The 25,447-nt window shown below is 49.7% G+C and overlaps 1 long non-coding RNA gene across 2 annotated transcripts in view; it reads right to left on the bottom strand.

Moving 5' to 3' along the window:
* The window catches only part of LOC141372858 (uncharacterized), a 68,428-nt gene that overhangs the window by 16,702 nt on the left and 26,279 nt on the right, over window positions 1–25,447 (bottom strand). The window contains exons 2-3 of one of the 2 annotated variants that reach the window (XR_012378373.1): window positions 15,973–16,186; window positions 7,335–7,539 (exon numbers count right to left, since the gene is read on the bottom strand). This is a non-coding gene — a long non-coding RNA (uncharacterized lncRNA). Of the gene's footprint in view, window positions 1–7,334; window positions 7,540–15,972; window positions 16,187–25,447 lie in introns of those variants that run through there. The other variant, XR_012378372.1, reaches the window with a different exon arrangement.

The following is a 25,447-nucleotide window of genomic DNA, read 5'->3' as shown; positions in this document are numbered from 1 at the left end:
TCTCATTCCCTTAATTCTGTTGAAGGAAACCTGCCTCCACAGTGTTGAGGCTGGTGACAGCTTTGGTATTCAGCTCCATTGAATGTTTTCCTTTCAGGTTTGAATTGTAGATGTGTTATTTTATACACACATGCCAACTTGGATTTTTCTCTAAAGATTTTAAGGGCGATAAGGTGGCCTGGCCATTATAAAGCTATTCAAGACTTGCACATGGGCAAAAAGATATTTAAAGGACTCTGGCATACATTTTTGAAGACAGAAGAGAAACCTGAGCACCAAGAAAACGTAAAAAAAAAAAAAGAAAAACTGTATTAAAAAAGTTGATAAAGCTTCAATACACCATTTCAACTGTAATTTGAACAGGCATCTTGGAATGTTTCAATAAAACAAATAAGAAATCACAAGCTCCTGAATTGGCTGTTTATGAAAGGTACATTCTTTTATCAACTTGAAATTTATTTGCTAAGGAAATGAGAGGAAATTCAATTAAAAATTAATGGAAACAAAATGAAAATATGAGGGAAAAAAAAGCACTAGAAATTAACCTGACATTTAAAAGCAAATTATAATGGAAATAACATTTAGATCACACTAAATGTGGTAATTGTGACTCTCCTCATAGAAATAATGCATAGGCTCTCAGATTGTTTGATATTTTGATCAATGGAAGAGAGTGAATTCTCTGCATATATAAGGAAGATATTCAAATTTCTGGCTGATTTGAAACAAAGTGCTGGCTGACATCCATGGAGGTCATATAAAATATCATAATCAAATCCAAATATACCACCACAAGAGCAAATCGTTACAAGCTGGCTAACGAGTATCAGTAAATCAAAGATGACTTAAGATTTAGCTATTACGCCTGGGTGACTCAGTCGGTTAAGCGTCTGCCTTCGGCTGAGGTCATGATCTTGCGGTCCTGGGATCGAACCCCACATCCAGCTCTCTGCTCAGCAGGGAGTCTGCTTCTCCCCCTATTTCTACCCTACCTTACAGGTGCAGAAATCCCACAAACCCCAGCGGACACTCCTCTACCCAGGCCTGCTTGGCAGTAGGTGGTGAGGTGGTTTAGGTATGAACTCAGCCCAGCCTGCTTGGGTGGAACCCCTAAGCATTCCTCACTGGCTTCTTAACAGTGCTGGAAACCTAGGCCTCATGCCACCAGCCCCTGGCTAGGGCCGTGTTCCAGCTTGAGTCAGTTTTCCAGAAATAGGGTGTGCCACCCCAGCTGACTCCTCTCACTCCAGCCCTGTGGTCAACTGATTGCAAGAACAGCCCTACCCTTCTGAGTCTGCCTGTGTACACTCCCCTTACTATGTAGTTTGGCAGCTCCTCATACCAAGAGGTGAAATCTATGTCCCACCTCTCAAACCTGGGATGGCCTTGTGACTTGTTTTGGTCAATGGAATGCAGCGAGAGTAATGTGGGGTGGGGTTCCCAGCCGGGCCTCAAAAGGCTAGCCTGGTGCGAGGCGAGGCACCATGTGGGAAGGGAAGCCCTGGTTAAGCCATGGCCATTCTACACTGGCCCGTGGCACCCGACCCCTGTGACTGAGCCCAGAAGACATTAGCAGAACTGCCTACATGAACCACAGCTGATTACAGATGTGTGCCCGAGCCCAGCTGAGACCAGAAGAAAAGTACAGCTGACCTCTAAACGCGTTAACAGCAATTAGTACTTAATGCCTTAAGATGCTGAGTTTGGGAGAGGTTTGTTATCCTTCAATAGTGAACTGATACAACCCGCACAGACACGTCGAGGCCACTCAGATCGGGCTGAGATCTCCACACCCCTTCGGACATAATTGAACATCTGGTCAGTTTCCTCCTTCCTCATCACGGCCACACCACACCCTAAATCCATTCCCTTTCTCTCCCAGGCTCCCAGAGGAGGTATTGGCAATAGATACTGGTGGTGCCCAACCAAGTAATAATATTCTAAACCCTAAGTTGCCATCAGTAGGGCCCATGAAAAGAGCAAAGGGGCACTCCTAGCCTGCAAGGGATCACCATCCACCTGAAAAAAGAAGATTCACATCTGAAAACAATCAGTAAGCAATTGCCCCAATACGGCCTGATACATATATCAGCCACTGTCAGATGAAAAAGTAACTACTTATCAGTCTGTCCCAAGCACCAAGCTGGGAGACCTATGAGGGCAGGACCAAGTCTAGTTTCTCCATGGATCCCCAACAACTAAGCTCTGCCTAGACCAGAGCAAGTACGCATATACATGTCCCCCAGGAATGAATGGTACAAGGCAACAGGTTCAAGTGCTAATCCAGTGGTTCAGATACTATGGGATCAGGAAATTCAGCAGGTGGTTGGCATGTACTGAGGGTCAAAGATGAATGAATGAAGGAGTGAGTGCATCACACATGATGGATATGTACTATGCATCCACCTGTGTGAATAGCCATGGGAAGAGTAGCAGCGAATGTCTGTCCCTGACCATAGGACCCTGGGCTCAAGCACCCTATTCTCACTGTCTCCGTTTTCTCACTGTGAAGGAGACATTAAGTCAGAGGATTTCCATGAGAATCAGAAGTGATCATTGGTTCCTCCAGTGAACATGCAATAATCAAGCATCACAGCGTAGCTCCCGGCAGTAAGTGGCTCCAAGCCCCGGGCAGGAGCATCTTCGTGGGGGTGAGAGGTATAAACCTGTAAGCTACAAACACAGCACGCTCCAAGGAAGGGGAGCCACACCCAGAGTCCAGCAGACAGGCACTCGCCAAAACCTCAGACAGGGCGGGGTCAAAGTGCACACAGCAGCCTGTGATAAGAAAGCTGACCTTGGTCACCCACTTAGCTCCCGCAAGGTGCCGGCATCTGTCTTCTATATTGGTTCTCGTTTGTTATTTTCCACCTTTCACTCTGTGTGCTTCTCACTGACTTTTTTCACAGTCCACGGTGTTTTCCCATTACCTTGTTTCACAGCACGTCCCCGGGTGCTCTAACCCGTGACCCCAGTGACACTGGCTGAATAAGGCAGGGCGTGGAGCCTCAGTCCCCAGCTGTGTGTGATGGCTTTGGTCTGAAGGCGGCTGGCCTGAGAGCCTCACCAGAGCCCAGCCTGGGAGGGGAGCCACAGGCTCCGAGTTTTTCCATCAGCTTTGAAATCAGGTAGGACAGGGTTTGAATATCAGCTCCACCCACCTCACTGTGTGAACTTGGACAATTTAACCTCCCTGACTCAATTTCCTTATTAGAAAAATGGAGACAGCAGCACCTATATCACTGAGTTTAAGACTTAAAGTTCTGGTTTTATGAGCTCTTCTTATGTGCCCTGGATTGTTCTATATATTTTCAATGTTTTAACAGTTTAATTATTATAATATCAACTCTTAGAGCTCCCATTTTGCAGATGGAGAAAGTGAGGCAGAGAATAGTTACCTTACCCAGGAGAACATGCAGCTAGCCACGACAAGCCAGGTGTTATACTCAGGTGGTGCAAGATCCCACGCTATTAACCCCTCTTTATACACCACATCCTTCTGTATCAGGATTCAGAGAGTTAAAGTATGTAAAGAGCATGGCCTGTGTCCAGCATATAGTAGGTACCCTAAAAATAGTAGTTATTACCCAAGTCCCAAGGCACGTGGTGGAAAAAAAAAAAGTGCCTAAATCCAACTTCTCAGTCCAGGAATGAGTGATAGGAGACCAAAGACAAAGATTACAATGACCCAGAGAGCAGACTTCCAGAGCTGTGGTTCTCACCTAAGGATGAAGGGTGATTTTTGCACCCCAGAGAACATTTGGCAACATCTAGGGATATTTTGGCTGTCACAACTAAGGTGGGAATACTCCTGGTATCTAATACATATAGACCAATTATTTTGCTAATCATCTTATAATGCACAGGATAACCACCACCCAACTGCTACCACAAAAAAAAAGAAAAAAAAATTATCTGGCTCCAAATGACAGTCATATCAAGGTTGAAAAATTGTCCTCAAATACTGAGTTTGGACCATGTTCACTGATGTAGGCTAATTGCTCAGAACCCATCCTCACATGGAGTAACCATATATAAATACTTATTAGATAAATGCATACATAAATGAATTAATGGATATATTTTCTCATTCTAAGATATTGCCAGTTGAACATCGTACCATCAATTTAACAGTGGTTGTCCAGAGGGGAAAGAAACAGCATTACATTCACTATAATATACATCCCAAGTTGGAAATGTGAACGTGTGTGTGTGTGTGTGTGTGTGTATGAATGTGCTTCTTAGAATTGAGTAAACAGAGACTATACTTCACATTTAATAATACTGCAGTCAAAGAAGAGGCAATCCTTCCGATGTTGAGAGAGCCACCAGAACATAGCCTAAGATCCTGCTGGGTCTTGCTCACCCTCCAAACAGCACTTAGAGTATCAGGATGGCAAGATGTTATCTTGGGTCTCAAGTGATCAGGTGAGTGCTGGGTTGAGAAGGATTGTGAGACAATGTCTCAATTCAGCAAGATAGACACCCACGATTGATTAGTGATGTCTGTGCAGACATGGGAGGAGGGCAATGTCAGACATGACACAAACCTGCTGTCAGAAGAAACCTAGTATAGTCAAAGGAACAGTGGATTTTGAATCACACTAGATTGGAACCTCAGCTCAGCCATGAATAGCTATTTCTTTGGGTAGATCAATCTACTTCTCTGAAACTCCATCTATCCTCCTATAAAATGTCTACAATACATCTTAGTTCCATTACATGGTTGTTTTGATGAGCTCTGTTGAGTATAATGAAAATGCTAATTATGACAATGAGATTAGAATGAGATCATCTATTCTGCTGTTTATTAATCTGAAGTTCCAGGTAAATCTAGGAACGATTCTTTTTTCTGTATTTCAAAATGCACACTGATATCATTCTGGATACCTCCTCATGGGCCATTAGTTAACAGTGCAGTGTATTGTACAGCAGTTTGGGAGACATGCCTACATTGTTGACGTTACACTATTTGAAGGAAGAGTTTTAGGCTATCCTTTAGGCTTGTCTCTGTCCTTTTTAAATCTACATATCAGGGATGGGCATGCCTTCTATAATAGGAAATTGACTACAGAATAAATGACTGGTCTAATAAAAGTCCTTTTGGGGACAAAAGATCATCTGTCCACAGATAAAGGAGGACACACAAAAGAGCTATCCTAACTAGTCTCTCCAAGGGCCTGAGCGAGTCATGCCTCCCGGTATTCAAATTCTTGCATAATCCTTGCCCTTGAACCTAGGCTGGTCCTGTGACTTTAGCCAATAGACTGTGGAGAAAGTGATTTTACCTGATTTCTGAGGCTGAGTCAGAAGAAACCTTGCCACTTCCTCCTTGGCTTATTGGAACACCCATTCTCATGGAACCAGATTCCACGTAAGCAGTTTGATGACCATAAAGCTGCCATGGTGTGAGGAAGCCCACGTCTCTACATGAAGAGAGAGGCCCATCCACCCCCAGGTATTCTATCCATCCTAACCAAGGCACCAGACATGGGTGGAGACGCCATGTTGGATGTTTAGCTCAGTTGAGTGTTCAAATGACTCCACCCCCGGCTGTCATCTGACTTCGACCATATCAAAGGCCAGACCAGAACCACCCAGCTGAGACGTGTTGATCCACAGAATCATGAGAGTTAATAAAAAATTATCACTTTAAGTTACCAGCTTTTGGGGTAGTTCGTTACTCAGTAGTAGATACCTAAAACAAGAACCATGTTGGTTGTTGCAGGTAGGAGAAAGACTGCCAAGGTAAACTCTTATCTTTTTGCTGGAGTAGGGTCACATTCTGAGGTTCTGAAGGTTAGGACTTCAGTATATCTTTGGAAGTGGAGGGGAAACTATTTAACCCATAACAGTAGATATTTAGAAATTTTTTTTTTTTTTTTTTGGCTGGGGTATAATATCCATGGAGAGGATTAATAGGTGATAAAGCTAGAGAGTTAAGTATCTGAGCCTGGAAGTATCTGTCTGACAGCATGCCAAGGACTTTAGACTTTATGGTCAGAGAAATACAGAATGATTTTAAGCAGAAAAGTCATGTGATCAGACCTGGCTTTAGAATGGAAAAACAGGCCAGCAACAAAAATTGGGTTAATTCAAGATAGGAAGCTGAAGCTGGTACCAGGGAGGAGGCTATTTCAAAAGTCAAGGTGAACCTCACACAGTACATAAAAATTAATTTGACATGGTCCATAAACCTAAATGTGAAAGGTAAAGCAATGAAGCTTCTAGAAGAAAACATAGGAGAATATCTTCATGACCTCTGGGTAGACAAAGATTTCTTAAACATGCCACAAAAAAGCACTAGCCATAAAAGAAAAGATTGATAAATGGGACTTCATTAAAATGAAGAACTTCTGTTCATCAAAAGACACCATTAAGAGAGTGATAAAACAAGCCAGAGACTGGGAATTGATACATGCAGCACTTATATGTGGAAAAGGATCCCTACCCAGAATATACAAATAATTCCTTCAAATCGAAGACTGAGGACACGACGTAATAAATGGACCAAATGCGCATGTGCACACACACACACACACACACACAAGTCTAGCACTAGCAAGTGTTGGTGAAGATATGGCATAACTAGAGTTCTCCTCCATTGCTGGTGGGAGTATCAATGGTTTCAATTACTTTAGAAACATAGATATTCTACGATCTGGAAAGTCTACTCCTAGCTTTGTCCCTAAAAGAAAATGAAATGCTGTTTCCACCGGAAGACATGTGCAAGAATATTCATAATTTTATGCATAAAAACCAGTATATATAGTGGGAATAGATCTTCATCTATTAGATCTATAATGTCTATCTATCTATCTATCTATCTATCTATCTATCTATCTATCTATGCTACAGACTGAATGTTTACATCCCTCTGAAATTCATCTCTTGAAATCTAATCCCCAATGAAATGGTATCTGGAGGTGGGATCTTTAGCGGTGATTAAGTCATGAGGGTAGAGCTCTCATGAATGGGAATCGTGCCCTTATAAAAAGAGAACCCAGAGAGTTCTCTTGTTGCTTCTATATCGTGAGCACACAGCACAAAGACAGCTATCTATGAGCCAGGATGTGGTCCTTCCCCCAGCACTGAAGCTGCCGGCACCTTGACCTCAGACTTCTAGCCTTCGAAACTGGGAGAAATATTTCTGTTGTTCCTAAGCCACCTGCCCTGTGGTATTTTGTTACAGCAGCTGGAAAGAACTAAGATAGTGGAATAGTTCTTAGTAATGAAAAAAGGATCTACTGCTCAATACATCAAACTTGATTTATCTCACGGACATAATGGTGAGAAGAAAAACATACCTAGACAAAAAGAATGCATGCTGTATATAAAGCATTTGAGAGCAGGTGGAGGTGATCTTGACAGAAGTTGGGATAAGCGTGACTTTGCTCACCCACTGAGCGGGTACCAGGGAGCTGCTGGGTGCTGGACATCTCTGCCTTGATCTTGAGATTACATAGGTGTAGACACATGTGAAACTTCACTGAGGGAACACTCGGAGCCCGTGCCTTGTACTCCATGCGAGTAACACATCTGTGATGGAGGAAGAAAGCGCAGGTGAGCCTGGATGAGCATGACTGGGCACGCACAGCAGGATGGACAGCTGTGCTCCCCACCGCTGCTGGGGACAGAAGCATGGCCCTGCACCAAGCAGATGAAGAGCGGTGAAGAGAAGGGAAGATTCAAAGGCATCTCTTAGACCTAACTGTGAGTGTGCAGGAGGGCAGGGAGGGGACAGAAAATGCTCAGAGGGGCAGAAGGAAGTGGGACCTTCATCCCGGCCCTCGGTGATGGACTGGATTTTGTTGGGGCGGCCCGTCACACCCACTGCAGGGAGGCTATCCTTTTTGCCAGTTAAAATCTTTCCAGGTTTTTGTGATAAGAGCCCGAAGTAAAAAAAAAAAAAATACGTGTGTGTGTGTGTGTGTGTGTGTGTGTGTGTGTATCTGTTTGGCAAAGGGGTGACAGAGAAGGCCCCAGAGTAGAAAAATAGCTACTCTCGTCAAATCGTCCTCCTAGACAGGAAAAAAGTGGGCACAGGGGAGGTGGGGGCTGCTGTATGGAAAATGCACAATGCTGCAATCTTTCAGGAGAAACGCTCTCCAGATCTGAAACCCACTTTATCACAACTGTCAAAACAGACTCAGGCAGTGCATAATTTATAACCCTGGGGTGGCAGCTAGGGGGAAGAAGCCTAAAAGATTGGTTTATTTTTCTTATTAATATTTATTGGCTAAGAAAGAGCTCTGCCCCCACTAGACTAGAATATGGGCTTAATTTGAAGCAGACACATTTGATTTGCACTCCGGAGCCTCCACGGCTGGTCCTCAGGGCCGACTGGAGCAGAGACAGGTGGGTGACGCCTCCTTCCCTCACTCGCCATGGTGGTGGATACTGAGAACCCAGAGAGGGAGAGGACATGGGCCCTGCTGATGATGCTTGTCCACGACAAGGACACAGCCAAGTGGAGTTCAGAGCCCCATGTGGGCAGGAAATGAAAGCTGCCAGCAGAGTGCCCAAGCCAGGCTGGGCTGCAGAGGATGGGGACACCATGGATGAGCTACATATTGAATGCCTGGTGAGACTTCCGTGAAATATGGAGCAAGGGGGACCCAGGCAGAGGGAATAGCACGTGCAAAGGTCAGGTGGCATGAACGAATGGCCCTTTTCTGGAGAACTGTCTCCCTTTAGCAACATTAAATAAATATATAATTAAAAAAATTTAAAACAGCCTCTCACACTGATATTGGGGAAAAAAGAGGAAGGAAGCAGACCAGAAAAGCTGTTGATGCTGTCAGCTCCTTTCTAGAGAGCCCAGAGTGCAGGTGAGGCATGGAGCGGGTTTGGACCACCGTGTCTGCAAGGCACTGCTGTAAGATGGGACGGGGGCAGGGTGGGCTGGGGTGGGGGCTACTGCCAGTTCCTAGTGACGTACGAGGGACATTGACCACATCTGGGCTTGAAATGAGGCATGCAAACTGTCGGGTTCTGTAGCTGCAGAGGTGTCTGTCAGCCCCTGCGGGACCTTGCCTCGGCCCTCACAGGTGCTGAGGGCTGGGTCCCTGACATGACAGGGCTTCCTGTCATGGCCCAACACAGGGAAAGAAAAGAGGTCCCGACAGGGAGGCCCTGCCCAGGTGCACCCTGCAGAGTCCAGCCTGACTCCAGGCCCCTGACTCCAAATCCAGCATTGTGCCCCAACACCTCCTCTGCACTGGCTCAGCGTCCTCCGTCCCCCACCTGGATCATAAACCCTGGCCTTTAGGAGAGAAGGAAGGGTGGAGGAAAGAAGGGTCAGCCAGGGAGGAGGGTGTGGGAAGGAGAAGAGGATTGGGGTGGGGGTCTGTCCAGGCTCCGCCCCACCCAGCTGGACGAGTCTGAATAAGGGACCTCGCCTCTGTGAGGGTGTGTCCAAATCTGTGGAAAAGACAGTCGTGCCCATTTCATCAGATGTTCATGGACTTAAGTGAAGTTATAATAGCAAATACGACTGAGCACTTCTCATGATCGAGCAGGACCCTTTTCCAATCTTACTTATTTACCTTGTGGACCATCCTTCAAAGCAGACTTTATTGTACCCATTTCCCAGACAAGGAGAGTAAGGCCCTGAGTGGGTACAGCCACTTGCCCGAAGCTAGCAGACTGGCATCTAGACCCTAATATTAACATGCTCACTCTCTTTAAAAAAGTAGAGGAGAGGGGCTCCTGTGTGGCTCTGTCAGTTAAGCATCTGACTCTTGATTTCAGCTCAGGTCATGATCTCAGGGTCCTGAGATGGAGTCTCAAGTAGCGCTCATGTTCAGCATGGAGTCTGCTTGAGATTCTCTCTCTCCCTCTGCCCATCCCCCAACTTACTCTCTCTCTCAAATTAAATTTTAAGAAAAAAAATAAGAAGAGGAGAAAATCAAACCAGTCCAAACCAAAATATATATATATATATATAGAAGGGGAGAAGCCTGCCCCCCCACAAGAGAGCCCTGGCCCCACAAACCCGCAGCTAGAATCCTCTCTCTTAGCTCTTTCCTTCTCAACTCACTCTACTTTCCTTTGCCTTTTTCATTTTTCTCTTCGCCAAGGGGTCAAGATGTCTACAGGGAAGGCTTCTGTTTTTAGGTGTGGTTTTTGAGAAGGGCTTTTAGGCCATTGTTTTAGCAATCTTTCCTGGGAAAACTCACTCACAGAGAGAAGTCTTTCTTTGGAGCAAGAAAATTGTGGGACGGTAATGGGTTCTGATCTCATCAGCTTCCCAGGCTGGTCTCACTGGTGGCCTCTCATCCCTTCAGCCTTCATACAAACGTTTCCCAGCCCAGCCCCCAGGACCTGGGCTGTGGCCACCAGGCTAACAGGATGTCGTTCCTGGTGGAAACCCCCCTAGGAAGACCCCAAAAGAAGTAATGAAGGATTTGGATCAGGACTGGGGTGCCAGCTGGAGAAAGGGGCAGGGGGAGATGTGGCGGCTGGAGGGCACCCTCATGGTGCCCACACCCACTCTGATAGGTTGAACTGTGTCCCCAGAAGATGTATGTCCTCATCCTGACCCCAGGTAACTGTGCTGTCACCTTATTGGGAAATGAAATCTTTGCAGATGTACTTAAGTTAAGGATCTTGAGATGAGATCCTCCTGGGTTTGGGGTGTGCCCTGGGTCCCATGACTTGTCCTCAGGGAGAAAGGAGAGGGATCTGAGACCCCGGGAGACACCACCGGGAGGCCATGCGAGTTGGAGGCAGAGACCCAGGCCTCGGATCTAACATGCTGAAGAAGGCTGAGCATCACCAGCAGCCACAGGAAGCCAGAGAAGCATTCACGGTGGTCCCTCCGGGCCTCCAGAAGGAACGAACCCACTGACATCTTCATCCTGCACTGCTGGCTTCCAGAACTGCGAGAGAATGAATTTCTGTTGTTGGGAGCGTCCTAGTTTGTGGTGGTTTGTTACATCAGCCGCAGGAAACCGTACACGCACCCAACGGCCAGAGCCACGAGGATGCCACCTCTGCCACAGCTGACTCCCCGGTTCCCTCACAGCCAGAGGCTGTTTGATCCTTTCGGAGTAAATGCCACTGCTCGGTGGCTGCACCTCATAACTGCGGCCACAGCACCCCCCTCCCCCGTCTCCCTGTTACCTGCAGGGGGCCGGCCCTGCCACCCCCGCCCCCACTCTGGGTCCCAGGTGCTGCTGGCAAACAGCCAGGCTGGGCCAGGCCCTGCTGAGGTTGAGAAAGCCAACCCCGGCCACTTACCCTCCCCTGCCGCCGAGCTGCAAGCCTCCCTCCAGGTCTGCGCAGACCCCTCTGGTGTCCGTGAGGAAAGTTCCAGGGTGCCAGCTCCCCGAAGGACTCAGCTGTGATGCACAGCTGGGAGGAGACACCGCAGGGGGCTTGGCTCCCAGCTCAGGCTTCAGGGCAAACCCCCCAGCCCCAAACCACCACTTCCCCAGGCCAATTAGCTCCAGCAAATCAAATGTCCGAAGGGTAAAGAAGGGTGGATCTAACAAACATGTGCAGACACTGAATCTCAGCGTCTGCCCATCGTAGGTCCCAGCGACACAGGCTCTACCTCTTGGCCCCTCATCAGCACCTTGAGAGGTGGGCAAGCAATCATCGACCCACATCAGTGGAAGATGCTCTTTCGTTTGTTAGTTTTCCATGTTCCACAAAGAGAAGGTGCTTTCGCTCATTTCCCTCTGCCCGAGGCGCCCTTCCTCCGTAATCCCCCGAGGCCCGCGGCCCTTCAGCGTGCCGCTCAGCCACCTCCGGCTTTTCCCCACGCCAGGCATCGCTTCTGGGGCACTTCTCGCCGCTTGCTGTTGGCAAAGGAGCTCCGCTCAGCGAGGCCCACTGCCTGGGTGGGGGGGGGGGGGCCCTGGTCAGAGGCGCGGGCGGAGGCCACAATGCTCCGCCCAGGCCCAGGCTCCGCCCCCACAGCGCTCCCACGCTCCGCGGGGCAGGAGGCGGCAACAGGCAATTGCTCGCGGGCGAGTTTCAGGCCACTCGGCGGAAGGGTCCGGGCCTCCCGCCGGCTGGGGTGAGTGGTCTCAGGGCAGCAGGTAACACTCACCCCCCCACACCCGTCGGAAGCCTGGGGGTGGGAGCCCGGAGGTGACCCTAGAGCTAAGGGTGGCGAATTAAGACCAGTGGCCCAAATCTGCTCACTTGTAAATAAAGTTTTATTGGGACACAGCATGACACACTGACTTACATGTTGTCTCTGGCTGCTTTCCTGCTCCAGCGGCTGAGCCGAGGAGTTGCCGCGGAGATCTTATGCCCCGACCCACAGAGCCTGAAGAATTTACTGCCTGGCCCTTTACAGAAAAGGGTTTGCAAACCTGTTTAGAGTAAGAGCGAACACCTCTCCCATTCATTCCTTCCGCCTCCAGCCGGGCTCGCCCTCCAGGTTCCTTGGGGGTGTTCCAGCCCAAGAGGTGGATGAGGGCAGCCCTCCTGTGTGCACTTTGTTACTTTGTTCTCTCTAGCGTGAGGCAAGACGTGCTGCGCCCCCTCTGGTGGAGGCTGCTAGTTGGTTTTGTTCTGCATTTTGGTTCCTTGTTTCTCTGGCATGTTTGGACACCCCTTGCAGGACTTGGCACAGCGCGCTGTTATCCCCAAGGGCTGAAGGGGAGCCGGGCTCTACCCTTCCTTGGAAAGGTTTGGGCAACACCAAGCTACTCTCACTCCCTCAGGCCCTTGCACCTGCTACTCCCTATGCATGCTGGTTAATTTTCTGGGCCAACTTGACGGGCCACTGGTGTCCAGATTAAACATTATTTCTAAGTGTGTGAGGGTGTTTCCAGACGAGATTAGCATTTGAATCCGTAGAGGCCATTGCTCCCCCTCAGCAGTATAGGGGCCAGTCCCTGGAGGGCGTGCATCTAACAAAAGGCAGAGGAAGGAGGAAATCACCCCTCTTTTCTGCCTCCCTGCTGGAGCTGGGACATCTCATCTCATCTTCTCCAGGTCTCAGACTGTGATTTATCCTATCAGCGTCCTGAATCTCAGGACTTCAGACTGAGACTGGATTATACCACCTGTTAACTGGGTCCCCAGCTTGCAGGTGGAAGATCATGGGATTTCTCAGCCTCCAAAATCAAGGGAGCCAATTCTCTCTCTCTCTCTCTCTCTCTCTCTCTCTCTCTCTCTCTCTCTCTGTGTGTGTGTGTGTGTGTTGCCTGTTGGTTGTTTCTCTGGAGAGCTCTGACTAATATGCCATGGTCCCTTGAGATGGAAGTTAGCAAAGGATGGTAACAAGGTTCAAAAAGACAGTAGTGAGGAGGACCATTGAGGGGATAGGGAAGAAAGAAGAAGGAAGACCGCGGGCAAAGTCATGGCCAGTCGGCCACTGTCTCGACTAGGACCATTGGTCCCAGCCCTAAACCACGCTTCAACCACTCCAGCTCTCTCTCCTTTCTGGCTCCCTGACTCTGGCTCTCCTTTGTCTAAAGACTGAGCCAGAGGGGCAGAGAGTATAGGAGTTTGGCTACTTAATGCAGATCATGAGCCCTTGCAGCTGGGGGGAGGGGGTGTTCCCTGGAGGCTATTGGGTCTGAAACCAAGCCAAGGTGACAGGAGATGTCAGGCGCCAAGACAGAGGCGGAATTGTGTTCTCATGGGGAGGGCTGCCGTCCTGTGTCCAAGCACAAACGTCCCCCGGCTCTGGGGTGCAGGGGTGGCCAAGGGACACATAGCCCACTTTGCTCCAAGATGCAAATTTTCTCATGACCTGCTCCCGGAAGATCAGAAAACTCAGGCTAGGCTCCTTCTTGCAGAAAGAACCCAGTCCACCAGGAGGTACTTCATCATCAAATAAAAGATCTGGAAGTAACCGGAGACCACAGGAGTGAATGCTGTGGAGGGTGCCACCCTGGAAGAGAGGTCTCAGAAAATGGCCTCAGTTGCTAGAAACCCAGGCTGGGTAGACATCAGCCCGGTGCCCAGCAGCTCAGGTGTGTCTTTCTCTCTCAAGTTCCCTTCTCTGTGCCTCTGTCTCTCCTCCCACCTCCTCCACCAATGTTGCTGACTCCCTCTAGGACCTGAAGTTCTCCAGGAGGGGGTGCACCTGTTGGCCAGATCACCTCCTGGGACACTGGTTCCCTTTGGTCAGCTCATGGGTGGCTGAATTAAGGTCAGATCCAATCCATGACACCCAGAATAGACAGGTCACACTGGCACAAAGAATGGGTGTCTTACACCTGCGACTGCTTTGCTCAGAGGGAAGTGGGATGATGGCATCACCTTGAGGCAACATGACCTCATGATACAGTGATCGTTCATTCATTCATTTTATATGTATTTATTGAGAACCTATTATGTGCCAGGAGCTGTGTTCAGGATCCAGTGATGGCCAAATAGGACACACAGAGAGCCCAAGGAGCTCATGGACTCGTGAGGGAAGCAAACAGTTAATAAGGCAGCCCCTACCCATAAAACCACAGCCTGAGGATATTGTCCTCATAGTTTCAATTCCCCCAAAAGTAAACCAGAGACAAGGACTTGGGCATGAAAATTTGACTTGGGCAGTGTTCCCAAGAAGCAGAAAGAGGACAGGGGCAGGGAAGGGCACGGGCAGGGCAACATAAGGGTGCGTCTGGGAGGGCACCCTAGGTGAGCAGTGTGGCACTGCTGGGACATGGGGAAGTGGCTAGCATCCTCCTGAAAAGTCGGCCACGGCTAACAGATGGGAGACTGAGCATCATCCACACGGCACCCCCACGGCGTGGATACCCACACTGTGAAGTCCACTACACTTCCCTGATGTGCCTGCTATTTGCTGAGCCTGGAGGAGAGGGGAGGGACCCTGGTGTGGCTGTCACCATGGGGCACTGATTCCCTGAGCTGTCTGCCAGGCTAGGCTGCCCCCGAACTCAGAGGTGCACGGCCAGCGGGGAAGTTGTGACATGGGCTTGAGGCATCACGGCAGGTGCTCTGCAGGCAAAGATGGGAAGCAGTGAGAGAGAATGGCTGCTGGGGCTCCCCACCCAGCTGGGGGTCAGGGAACAGGTGCCTGAGGAAGGGGCGGGTGGGGCATGTCTGGAGAGGATGAACAGGGAAGAAGTGGCAGGAGAATCACAGGGTGGGAGGATGGCTGCCGGGGCCATGAGCCAGACTGTGGGGCATCGCGTGTGAGAGCCAGAGAGGGGGGAGGGGGGAGAAGGGGACAAATCTGCACAGAGAATGAAAAGGAGATTAAAAGGAAGAACTGGAATGCAGGACTTTTGTCTCTGACAGCTCAGATCCTTGGTCTCCTCTGTCCCTCCCCTGCCCCCTTTCCCTTCTTCCTTGTCTTCCCTCCCTTCAGTGGCTCCGCCATAGCAAATCAGTACTTGTGTGTTTTATAAAAGTTTTGAATGGTATGCTGTGCCACAGCACTGTGTTCATTTCTCTGGAGACTACGGGGCTGATGGATGGGCAGCCTCCGTGAAGGTGTACGAGGAAGGACAGACAGACGCTCAGACTTCGCCCTGCACAGTCAGCTCCCGTGGGGCCCAGGGCAGCATGCACAGGATGCAGAGACAAGCGGGGTCTGCAGAGGTCCGGGAGACCCACCAAGAGAGTGGGCGCCGCACTGGGGAGAGGCCCCCGCCCATGCCTGCTGATCTGTAGTGAGACAGCAGTGAAGCAGGTAGGCTGAGAGAGTCCCCCGAAAATCCTGGCTATTCTAGCAGCTTCCACTGGTCTTCCGTGGTCCAGGCTCACATCTCTGAGCTTTTATCCATAAATACAAGAGTACTACAGATACAGATGACTTCACATTTTGCTGACCCTCAAGTCCAAAGTAAATCATTTTCTTGCTTAACAATGGTCACCAGAGAAGGGAACTGTAGAGGGTAAAATATAAAAGTATATTTTTATACCCTACAGGCAGGTTGAAACTGAGGTAGAACAAAGGAAATGCAGCTCCTGTGTATAAAAAGCCAAAACAAATTAAAGCAATAAATCTGGAACAATGACAGAAGGCAACTTAATAAGACTTACCAACAAAGGTACATTCTGAACAAAGGCGCACGCACGCATCGCTGCAGCCCGCTGCCCTCTACGCTCAGCACCACCAGCGCCACCATTGCAGAAGAGCAGAGGGGTATGGTGAAAAGCGGGATGAGAATTAGGGCGGTTGGAATGTTCGTCTTGATTTTCCTGATCCTCTTATTCTGTCCAGGCCCCGGGACAATACACAAGTCCATTTTCTGACCTGTAAACGGGGGGCAAGAATGGCTGCTCTGTGACTGTACCAGACAGTTGGAAAATAAATTTGAAACCCCGTAGCAAAGTGTAAATCCTCTATAAATACCAAGTGTCTTCATCAGTGTCATAATCGTTTTTATCAGAATTGAAATCTGATAAGAGCAATAATAATAATGTAATAGCTGTTAACATTTACTAACCCATTTCTCTAAAGAATATAAAGCTCCATTTTATGGGTAAAGATCACAAGGTTCATAAATATTATGACTTGTCAGGATTGGGGCCGCCATACACAGTTGCACAAGTTGTGCACTGCCTAGCTCTAAGGGTGCCATTTACGTTAATCATCATGGCAGTTTGGGACACTTTTTCAGCAGAGGGCAGTGAGAAGTCTTGAGGAACAGGCACCCTTTTGTTATTATCAAAAAGATGCAGCAGAGGGGCTGGTTAGGAGTTAAATTTAATTCCGTCTGACCCCAAAATGCATGTTCTTCCAGTGGATTTGAAATTTGAAAAAGAAAGTGTGATCTTTTCCCAAACTAAATGATACGGAGTCTCAAAAACTTAAAACAGACCAAAACCCTCCCTGCCCCTCCCTGCTTTCCTCACTGCCCTCCCCCCCCCACCCCTGCCGTCCCCAGATAAGGCTGTCCTTGCATAGCAGCCTGGATTGCTGGGCCTAGGGAGAAAGGTCTGGGTCCCCCCTGCCCACCACCCCAACATGGATGGGGGAAACAACAGGAGCCACTTGGGTGGAGCGTGGCGGACAGTTATGCGTGAAATGCAACCAAAGGGTCATCAGTTGATAACACGGAGGAGGTGTGGCAGGTTGTGTTGTAAACAACAGTTTGAGGAGAGCTGAGCCCCAGCCATGCTCTGCTCACCAGGCCATGCACCATCGTGAGGGGTTGGGTCTGCCCCACAGAAAGGGCACTTTCTTGTAAATCACAAAAAGGCATCCTAGGGGTAGCTGGGAGGGAAGAGGAGAACAGGGGAGGTGAAGGGGAATCCAGTATTCAATTGACAAGCACGGCTTGGTGAGTAAGAGCCCAGGCTCTGTGATCAGACTGCCCAGGGCCAAATCCTGGCTCCACCACCTGCCAACTGACCTTGCAGGTACTGACCTCTGTAACTCAGTTTCCCTCTCTTTAGAGTGAGATGAGAACAGCTCCTCCCTGTCGGGGTGAGGCTTGCGTGAGTTAACAGGAGGGAGAATGTGTGTCCCAGGAGGCAGGCTCATAAACAAGATGGACCTCAGCTCACCATGGAAGCTGTGATGCAAGTCCAGGCGCTCAGGTGGGCCCGGGAGCCAGGGCCTCAGGACGGAGCTGAGGTTCCACGGCCCCCCGACCCGGGCCCATGGAGCCTCTCCCCGCCAGCCCCCTGCTCCTCCATGGCCCAGGCCCAGCACAGGCTAGCTGCTCGCTGTTCCCACTCTCTGCCCCTCCTCTCCTCGGCTCCCTCTCTCCCTCCTCCTGCTCCTGGATGGCTTACCACCACCACCACCACCACCACCACCACCCCCGCCCCGATCTCAGCGCAGTTTGGGAAACAAAGAGAAACCAGCTCAAATCCTGGCTCCACCATGTTCTAGTTGGTCCTCTATGGCACCAGTGGGCCTAGCGGCTTCCTCTTGGCTGATGGGGCAGGCCAGCCCCCTCCATGCGTAAAAGGAGGGGACACACGGCAGGGGTGGGGCCGGAAGGCACCTTCATTCCCCTTAGTGGCCACTCACCTCGGGCCAACCCCTTAGCCTCACCAAGCCTCGGTTCCCTCACTAATGGCAGCTTCCCCAGGAGGCTGTGAGGGTGGGCAAAGAAGGATGGAAAGAACCAGAATCCTGCCAGACCCACGGTGAGTGCTGATCCAGTGCTGTGGTCATTGTCACACGTGTGATGCAAACGCTGCACCACTCCCCAAATCTGCCCTCCTGTCTTTGGTGGCTTCTCATGGGTTTCCCCTCTACAAACAGTTTCTGAGTCCTACCGTAGAGCTGACTCAGCCCTATTTTAGATGGGGATGGTCTTTGCCCTTGCGATCTCATTCTTAGGGGAGACACAAAGTCCTAAGGAACTCTGATACAATGCAGGCATTGTCTCTCGCCTACTGTTCTTACACGGCTGTATAACAAGCCACCCAAACCCAGCGGCAAGTAAACATTTGCTCTCACACTCTACCGTTTTGTGGGTGGACCACGGTGTAGCTGGTCTACACTGGGCTTGGCTGAGCTTGGCTCCGGGCTGCAGATCAGATCCCAGTCGGCTACACACTATTCCCATCCTCCCTGGACCAGCAGCTGGCCAGGGCAGGCTCTTCTCCACGGCCGATCACCCACCAATACAAGACTCGAGCCCAGCCGCGCGAGCACACCTCAAGCCTCCGCTCACAGATCAGCCACTAACATCCAATCCGTTAAAGAAAGGCACCCAGCCGAGCCCAAAGTCAAGGTGTAGGGAGTACGCTCGCTGCATCCACTTAGGTCTAGGCCAGGGTGTGGATGTAGAATATGGGGGTATCAAGAATTGGCACCGATCTCCTACGGGAATCTGGACTTTAATTCTTTCTGGACACAGTAGAGGTGTGGAAGCAGAAGAACAGAGATCATGCTGGTTACATTGTAAAGGAGAGATTGCAGGAGGGAGGGTCTGGAAGCAGAAAGACTTCTTGCAGTCCACCCTCTGGGAACTCCCAGCCTGACCCTCGTGAGTGACAGAGGGATGAAGAGCAGGGATGAATTCGAGAAGCAGCTCATACTCCCGAATGCTGTGAGCCAGTCCCAAGTGTTTTCCGATAAATGAAAATAGCTCCCCTAGGTCACTCAATAGCTTCTGCGAGGTAGGTCAGGAGGGTGAAATGATTTTTCTAAGACTCCATTAGCAAGGATCAGACGACCCCCAAGATGAGCTTTTCCTCTGATGTCCCACCAGCATGGCTTTCCTACACTGCACATGCAAATTATTAGTTGCCATTTGAGAAGTCTTAATTATCTGGGTCCACTGGAAACCGTGTCAGTTATTTGAAACCAAGAGGTCGATAGCTCCAATCGATGCGGAGCCATTAAGGCACAGAGCACTCAGTGGAAACAGCCCCAGCGCCGCACGAAAAACTCGCAATGCCCGAGGCGCCTTCATTTTCTGAAAAGAGAACAGAAAACTTTTAAAGTCGGACAGTGTGGTCACCGATGAAGCTGTAACCATAGCTGTCGGGAGGGTACAAAATTAGATTAGGTTCTTTCATCATAAATGGTTGCAGTTTTTGCCTTTTATCCCCTTTGGAAACTATTTTCAAATCGAGCCAAACCTGGAGGAGTGGGGGTGTCTTCAACTGTCTTCCCTATAACCCAGTCTGATTCCAAAGCAGCTCCGTGGCAGGGAGAGCTGGGCTCTGCTCTGGTGCTCTCCCTGCTTCACTGGGTGACTCCTGTATCTGGTGGCATGGTGAGCATCCCCCTTTGGGTACGCTAACATGACTCCGACATAGCTCGGCCAAGCCTATCTACCATCTCCTCCAACTGAGAAAGCAGCACACCACGGCGGGTGTCACCAACAATGAAAACAGTGTCTGGCACATAATAGAAGCTCAACAAATAATTATTGAGTGAGTGAACACAAGAAGGATCCTGGGGCAGTTATATAATCTCTGAGAGTCCACTTTCTCATCTATAAGGAAATGCAACTGATAGACTTGTTATCTGCAGGAGTTGCTTAATGACTGGCCCAAAAAGTGTGAAAACCCCTAACACAGTGGGCTTGCTCTTCCTGCCGGCTGAGACAGGAGGCAGACATCTGTGGGGGGCGGGGAGAGCTGGGGCTGGGGGTTTTCAGACCAAAGGATGAGCAGGGAATTGAAAGTGCCAAAGTTTCTCAAGCAGGCTTGGGACCAGCCAAGGATCCTCTGGAGAGAGACATGAGGTGTTGTCAAGGAAAAAGCCCCAGAAAGGTAACAAGTTGCCAGACTGAATGTAAGAGACCCACATGGGCAGCCCATGATGCCAAAAACTAAAGAAAAATCTTTGCAACTGGTCGTGGGTCGTAAATCACTTATTTGCCACATGCAACGTGGATGCTCGGGTTCCAGCCACTACATCCTCATTCCAGGGAGCAGGATGAAACATGGGGGAAGGCGGGAGCGCTTCCAAAAGCCTATCCAACAAATTCCACATATCTTATTAACTGAACTCAGTCACATGGCCAAAGCCAACCGCAGAGTTGGGAAGAAACGTAATTTCTCAGCAGGTCATTGTTCCCACTAACAAAATGAGAGTTTGGGGGTTTTTTAAAAATTTTCTTAAATTTATTTTTAAGTAATCTCTACACCCAAGGTAGAGCAAGAAGACAGCATTCAGGCCAAGGGGGAGGGGTCCAGGTGCCAAACAGGGGAGCTGGGTTCAGGGCCAGGGCTCCAGCCGCACAGCTGGGATTTAGTCCGGTCAGGAACCAGGACCGACTCCAGTCTTCTGCCCAGGACAGGGTTGGGGAAGCCTGAGCTCTGAGTTCAGGAGCCATGGTAAGGAGAGCAGCATGGATTTATAATCCGTTATTTTCAATAAAATGGAGTTCTTTAAAATTTGCTTTTTTCATTTTTAAATCTTTTAAAAATATTTTTTAGTCCTTTCCATTTTAAAATAAGCTAATCACAAGTCCTGCTGGCTCGCCCTCTTCCATGCCTTGGAGCTGAGACCCTCCTTCTGTCCCTCCTGCTCTGCCTCAGGCTGGCCCTCATCTCCCTGGCTCTGAACCATCCCAACTGTCTCCCTGCTTCAGGTATCCCTGCCTCAGGCTCCCTCGCCCTCCAGGCCACCCTCCACCAACTGCCAGGAGTGAGGGTTCTAGAACTGTGGTCCAGCAGCAGTGGCCTTCCTGGGAGCTTATTAGAAATGTCAACCCCCCGGCTCTGCCCCTGACCTGCAGACTGGGGCATCCCATGTACGAGACTCGAGAGACACTGTGCTAACCCACACCCAACCACAGCGTGTCTCCTGGACCAGCACCTCTCAGGACCCTGAAAGACATGGCCTTCTGCTCGGCCCTCCCACCCACCCCTCCAGACTCATCTTTACCCTCTCACCCCTAGGACCTTCCACTCCAAATACGGTGGCCCCAAAAGACTCTCTAGATGGTCCTATGTGGCCTCAGAGGCCCTGGTAAGGAATTTGCTGGATGGAAAGATGAAGTGTGCTTACCTGAAGCCCCAACCTCAGTTATCCCATCTTTGGAATGGCCAGGCTGAGTGTTCTAAAATGCCTCTCTCCAGGAAAAATTCATAATTCTACATTATTCACAGAGAAGGTTCCAAGTGACTTGGGACTTACCCCAGGTTTTCCTATGGTGACTACAAAATAGCAGCCATTGCTGCCTGTCACTTGGGTGGAAATATGGCCATATGTATGAAATTGATTTACTACCGGAGAAAGGGGCATTAATCCAGCTGCAAATTCTCTGCTGGGACATGAGGCGATAAATTTCAGCTAGCCGGCAGCAGCTCCGATTCAGCGTGAAATACAGTGCTTACGTTGTGTGTATGTGCGTGAATAAAGGGAACCCTTTTTCAGATTCTTAATTGACAATCACATTTTCCCACCTAAAAACCATAATACATGATGGGGCGCCTGGGTGGCTCAGTCGGTTAAGCGTCTGCCTTCGGCTCAGATCATGATCCCAGGGCCTGGAATCGAGCCCCTCATCGGGCTCCCTGCTCGGATGGGGAACCTGCTACTCTCTCTCCCTCTGTTGCTCCTCCTGCTTGTTCTCTCTCTCTCTCTGTCAAATAAATAAATAAAATCTCTTAAAAAATAAATAAATAAAAACCATAGCACATGATGAGATCATAAAAATGTTGAGCAAAGAAATGCCTTTTCCCTGCCCCTATTGGTACTTCAGAATATGGAGTTCATTGAATAAGACTTTTTTCCTGTCTGTAGTCAGGACATGCCTGTGTTTTTGAGAATCAAAAGAAAATTAAACCAATCAATAATTTATTGAACACCTGTTAAATACAAGGTAGCTTTCTAAGAACAAGGAATAATAACTATTATTATTATTACGACTATTGCCTACTGAACGCCAACCACGCACTGGGAACCTTCTACAGCTTTCTCCTGTACCTTCTTAAATAGCCCCGAAAGGCAGGCTGTTATTACCCCATGCTTCCCTTGACGATCAGGATGCTCAGGGGTCTTGTCCGGGGCCGTACAGGTAGATAGCGAGCCACGTGTGAACCCAACGCTGCGTGTTCTCACTCCATCACATAAAATAGACACGCTTCTCAAGGCTGACACCCCTCCTGGGGCTCTCAAGTGAGGAGCGCCTCCACTGTTCTCAGCCGGACCTGCCCGCCACCAGCGCCCTGCTTCCTTGGGGTTCCAGGGAAGGTTCGATAAGGCCCCGATCCAGCTCTTTCCCGGATTTGCGGAGCTGAACTGGACCTCATGGCAAATTTCCCCTCAGAACAAGGTCAGTTGCAAAGGGTAATTTTCCTGGCCCTGACACGAAAAGGGTTTTTCCCAGAGCGCAGTCATTTTCGGCCCTGATTGTGCTCATTTCATAAATAGTACTGAGCATGTTCAGCACTGGGGAGGCAATGGCGTGCCCCGTACGTTTTGGCAAGAAGAGAGGAAGCCAAGGCAAGAGAGGTATGTTCATCACCCACACTTTCCACCAGCGCCCCCACCCCAGCCCTGGGCCCCATGAAGCCTGTCTTCCTGGACAGTCGGCTCCTGAGACAGGCGGAAGCCGGGCGGCCTGCAACTCCCTCTCCCAAGGACAGAGGCCAGGAAGGCCGATCTGCGCATGCTCAGACTCCCCGCCTGAGGACAGTCACATGACCCGATCCCAGCCAATGAGCGTGAAGGGGAAACCCCACGCGAGACTTCCGAGGGACATTGCTTTCTCTGCTCCGAAGATGCGGGGGGCATAGGCGGGCAGTCCGGGGGAGAGAGAGAGAGAGTGTGTGTGTGTGTGTGTGTGTGTGTGTGTGTACGACAGCCAGAGGAGACAGTGGACAGACGAGTGACCCTGAGTCCTCGACGGCCTCGTGAAGTCGTGTCCTGGTCTGTGAAAGGAAGAGTGTGGCTGTAAATGCACGAGTCGTGGTCGAGCCACCGAGACGTAAAGACGGAAATGGAAAACTGCCCGGGGAAGTGTGACTGCTTCTCGATCCGAGGAAGCGCGTGCGTTCTTCCGGGTGGAGACGGGGTCCGTAGGCTCAGCACCCTTCCTTCTGCGCGCCCCCGGCCCCCAGTCTTCCTTCTCGGGGGTCCGCAGGCAGCCCCCGCCAGGCCAGACAGACACCGTGCAGGCTCTGAAAGCACATCCCGGACGCCGGACCCTTCCGTCCCCGCAATCTCGCATGTTCGCTGGCTGCTTCTAGGATGTAAGAGGAGAAATAGAAAGCCCAGCCTGAAGGGCTTTCCTTCAGCATACAAGGGTGGAATCAAGCAATCCATCAAGGAGGAAATGAGGACACCGAAGTAGGGAATTGAAAATGAAGCGGGGACTGACAAGCAGATGAAGTATGAAAAGAAGCTCTCTTTTTAATGCATTTATACATGAGAACATCAAAAACGGCGCATCTGAGAGAGGCTGCATTTCCATTTGCAGAAGTAACTAGAGGACTGAAAGCTGGAAGGTGGTGACGGCACCGCCCCTTGGCCACGCGGAGCCCAGAGCCTGGCTCCTCACTTCTGCATCCGCGCATCCTCCAGGGGGCCGCCCGAGGGCTGCTTCAGAAGCACAGGGCTGGCCTGTCCCTCTCAGGCTGAAAGCGGCTGTTGGCTCTCCGCTGTCTTGAGAACTGGAAGATCTCCTTTCCACGGAGTCATGAGCTCCCTGTGGTCTGACTTGGCCTCCTTTCCAGCTTCCGCCACTGCCTGTTCCTGCAGCTGCTCCATCGTCAGCACCAGCCCTCTCGCTTCTTCCTTCCTTTATCCAAGTTGTCCTTCCTTGATATACACAACAAGCATTTATGGAGTGCTTTGTGTATACCTGGAACAGCAGCAGGTGGTAGTATATAAAGAAGTAAACCTATTCCAAGCCTTAAAGAGTTGCCGAATCCAGTGGGGAAGACAAATACATAAAGAGATCTTTAAAAGCAGTGTGCAGAAGAGGACCTACATGCTTGGGAGGGGAGCCGTGGGTGAGGTGTCAGAGCCTCAGGAGGGGTGAGGAAGGCACTCACACATGGGTTGGCAAGAATAGGAGGACCTATGTGGGGGAGGTGGTGGCAGTGGGCAGGAGAGGTTTTACATACAGGAGGATGGAAGCCAGGTTTCTCTCTGTCAGAGAAGGACTTACAAATACCGGTAAGAGTAAAAGCTAGAATAAACTCCCTGCTGTTGGATCAGAATTGGGCATACCATGAACTAGTGGTTTTCGATATGTACAGCTAGATCTAGGGATAAACATAAGTGACCAGTGAGAGCCCCAGCTAGCCGCCGCACTATTAATACCTCTCACACCAGCCATACCTCTTACCCACATCTTGGCTTCTAGACACCATTCTCTTCTAAAGGGAACCAGGGCTTCTTGAGAAATGGCTATTTCCACAGCTAAGGCAGGGGATGTACGAGATGAGCCTGCGACATCCTGTGCCAGAAATCAAGGTAGTGTTGAAAGAATGATGGAAGGGTGCCTGGGTGGCTCAGTCCATTAAGCCTCCAACTCTTGATTCTGGCTCAGGTCATGATCTCAGGGTTGTGAGATCAAGTCCCGCATGGGCTCCACACTGAGCATGGAGTCTGCTTAAGATTCCCTCTCTCTCCCTCTGCCCTTCCCCACCCCACTCGCACACATACATGAGCTCTCTCTCTCTAAAAAGAGTGATGGAAACATGCCCAAAGAATAAAGAAGCCAGCTTGAAGGTACCCCCACTGGCCAATCAAAGAAAACAATACATGGAAATCAGACTAACAGAATATAACCCGTAGAGTAACCTAGGAAGCCGCAAATCTATACTGATAAAAATGAATAAACGAATACATTGAAAATTTCTTGAGGAAAGGAATATCCACATATTTTGACTATAACCTCCCCATAAAACGCTTATCACTTGCAAAGGGGAAGTCATTTATAGGAGAAGCTCGGGACATCCCAACTTACTTAAATGTTAAAGTGACAGGACAAGTCGAAGCCAGGCACACGTCACTTCTGTGATACTGTCACCAAAAGTACACGCCTTGGGGGAGGCAGAGCAAGATGGCGGAGGAGTAGGAGACCTAGATTTCGTCTGGTCTCAGGAATTCAGCTGAATAGGGATCAAACCATTCTGAACA

This window comes from Callorhinus ursinus, unplaced genomic scaffold (assembly GCF_003265705.2).
Source record: "Callorhinus ursinus isolate GAN/ISIS: 27379988/994484 unplaced genomic scaffold, GSC_fseal_2.0 scaffold5, whole genome shotgun sequence".
NCBI classification, from domain to species: domain Eukaryota; kingdom Metazoa; phylum Chordata; class Mammalia; order Carnivora; family Otariidae; genus Callorhinus; species Callorhinus ursinus.
Note: the sequence above shows the minus strand (reverse complement) of the source record. Positions and strands in the feature narration are given on the sequence as shown.